Here is a 3,013-nt window from a genome sequence, read left to right as displayed (position 1 = left end):
AGTACCGCCTGACTGGTCTTCGTAGGATTTTCGAGCGAGATCGTTGCCAGTGCTCCTGGACTGGCTCTTGTGCGGGTGGCACATAAAAGACACCATTTTGAGCGTGGCCGTTGCCAGTACCGCCTGACTGGCCTTCGTGCGGGTGACACGTAAAAGCACCCACTACACTCTCTGAGTGGTTGGCGTTAGGAAGGGCATCCAGCTGTAGAAACTCTGCCAAATTAGATTGGAGCCTGGTGTTGTCATCCAGTTTCACCAGTCGTCAGTCAAATCGTCCAACCCATGCTAGCATGGAAAGCGGACGTTAAACGATGATGATGATGATGATGAAATCAGTTGGGAATATATGTTGGAAATGCTAACTCTTTTTTTGTTTGTGAATTCAATTAAATAAGTTGCAGAGATATACAAATATATATGTATTATTAATTTTATAGTTAGGATGGGTGATAGTACTCCTTTTACAGGAACCTCAATACTGGTGGGATGGAGGTTATCATAGAATTGGAGACTTTGATTGAATGATTACAACAGAGTGGACTCTGTTAAAGGTACCCAAGGTGCCAGATACTGGAGTTAAACCGAGAGAGTTATTACATCTACAACCAAATAAATTTACGGAGATGTACTTGCATAGCAAGTGGCCTGATCTGAGATCGTGTGTTGGAACGAAAACAGTTGCAGCGTGGAAGGTGTTTATAAGCCATTTAAAATAATACACAAAAACCGTTAGATTCACTTCAACATTTAAATTTAATTTGTCAAAATATTTTCGTTGCTTTGAGACCGCGACCTGTTCACTGACAAGTGATGTGTTGCAGAATAGTAACTCTTCAGTTACAGAACATCACCTGTACTCGTGGATCCTGACACAAGAAGACAAAAAACAAAATACAAAAGAAAAACCAAAAAATTAATAGAATGATCGAAATAGACATCGCTCATGAAATATTTGAAAGAAAATCTGTTCTGTTGTGTGTTATTAACTCGGTTTCTGCATTAAGAAAAAAAAAAAAGAAAAGAAAAAAAATGAGATAGGGAACTTCAGCTGTTACATTGTCTGGTTGTGAGTGATTGAAGTCAATGAGAATATAAGTCTGATCAAGCATTCACATTCAATAGTTTTACTTTCATTTTGAAGAGACAGAAAAAGACAGCGCGTCCAGACATCCATACCTAACAGCAAAATCACTATCATTGGATGATCAGGGAGAAACAGAAAATGAAGCATCCTTGGAAGAGGTTTGATATATTTTAAACTACGTATATTTATGGCAACGGTTTTCAGTCATTTCAATACCTGACTCTCATCCACTCTTCAAAAAGTGAAAACACACACAGACACAAACTCTCTCTATCTCTTTCTCTCTCTCTCTCTTTCTCTCTCTCTCTCTCTTTCTCTCTCTCTTTCTCTCTCTCTCTTTCTCTCTCTCTCCCTCTCTCTCTCTCTCCCTCTGTCCCTCTCACTCTCCCTCTCTCTCTCTCTCTCTCTCTCTCTCTCTCTCTCTCACACACACACATGTTTGTTTGTGTGTGTTTTTTCACAAACATAAACTGATTCATGTTTATGTTTGTGATAATAGGTTAGGTTATGAGTATTAAACATATTGTTATATTTTGTCACAGGATGTGTGACAAAAGATTTCCAGACATAGGTCATAAAGTAAGAACAGTAATAACATAAATCTGAAGAACGAATATATAGTGCATATGTTTATTTGGCATGAAAAAAAGAAAAATGATTGTCCTGAAATATAACAATATCTGTTTCAACACATGTCTTCACATCAGGTATCTTGTAAAACAAATATACATAAACATGAGAATATTAAAGGATTATATATATATATATATATTTTGTTGTTGGCACTCCGTCGCTTACGACGTCGAGGGTTCCAGTTGATCCGATCAATGGAACAGCCTGCTCATGAAATTAACGTGCAAGTGGCTGAGCACTCCACAGATACGTGTACCCTTAACGTAGTTCACGGGGATATTCAGCATGACAAAGTGTGACAAGGCTGACCCTTTGAATTACAGGCACAACAGAAACAGGAAGTAAGAGTGAGAGAAAGTTATGGTGACAGAGTACAGCAGGGTTCGCCACCATACCCTGCCGGAGCCGCGTGGAACTTAGAGGTGTTTATGCTCAATAAACATTCACAGCGCCCGGTCTGGGAATCGAAACCGTGATCCTGTGATCGCGAGTCTACTGCCCTAACCACTGGGCCATTGCACCTCCACACATATATATAAATGTATGTTATATATATATATAAACAACAATAAAAAAAAACTCAAACAAGAAAACAAATTTATAAAGACCATATAGATAATTCATTTTCAACACGTGAGTATTACTTTGAATTTGCTAATATGTTTTGTTTTTATATTCCCATATGAAACTGATACAGTAAATGAATTTCATATCTATTGCTCATTTTTCACCTCCCCTCATTCATGAAAATAACCATTGATTTCACAGCAAACATATCTCTACTGGCCATCCCCTTCTAATACATAATATACACATTCTTTATCTTTAGTAAATCTTTGCTGTTCACGATCTAGTCTGTAGTTCAATTTCTTTCCCAATGATGATATTTACTCTTATGTCGAATCCATGCTCACCATACCCAATGTTTTCACCTGAATATCAGCAACAAAAGCTCTTTAGTTATCAGCAGCAAAGCTCTTTAGCCATTCTTCTTCAAATTCTGTCTTCTCTATTATTTTAAGACTATATATTGCTTTTATTGCACTCTGAAATCCTCAAACAACTAGAAGTCATTTAGCTATATTCTGTTCTACTGAACAAATCTGACCCATCTAAGTAGTGACTGATGCTATCCCTATAAGTATCTACATTTACTTCCCTCATGAGCCAATTACTACAAAAGCTCCAAGTGATTTACAAGCTGCGGCTCTGTAGCTATAGTTGCAGGGATGCAGGGACAGAGAGAGAGAGAGAGAGAGAGAGAGAGAGAGAGAGAGAGAGAGAGAGAGAGAGAGA

At 38.0% G+C, this 3,013-nt stretch overlaps 1 protein-coding gene across 1 annotated transcript in view; it reads left to right on the top strand.

Moving 5' to 3' along the window:
- Nucleotides 1-1,129: 1,129 nt before the first annotated feature.
- Nucleotides 1,130-3,013, top strand: part of LOC106876319 (phosphatidylcholine translocator ABCB4-like) — a 42,971-nt gene continuing 41,087 nt past the window's right edge. Inside the window, exon 1 of the mRNA XM_014924819.2 lies at nt 1,130-1,242. The gene's annotated coding sequence lies outside the window, so the exon portion shown is untranslated. The remainder of the gene's footprint in view (nt 1,243-3,013) is intronic.

The sequence above is a fragment of the Octopus bimaculoides genome, chromosome 1, assembly GCF_001194135.2.
Source record: "Octopus bimaculoides isolate UCB-OBI-ISO-001 chromosome 1, ASM119413v2, whole genome shotgun sequence".
Classification (NCBI taxonomy): domain Eukaryota; kingdom Metazoa; phylum Mollusca; class Cephalopoda; order Octopoda; family Octopodidae; genus Octopus; species Octopus bimaculoides.
Note: the sequence above shows the minus strand (reverse complement) of the source record. Positions and strands in the feature narration are given on the sequence as shown.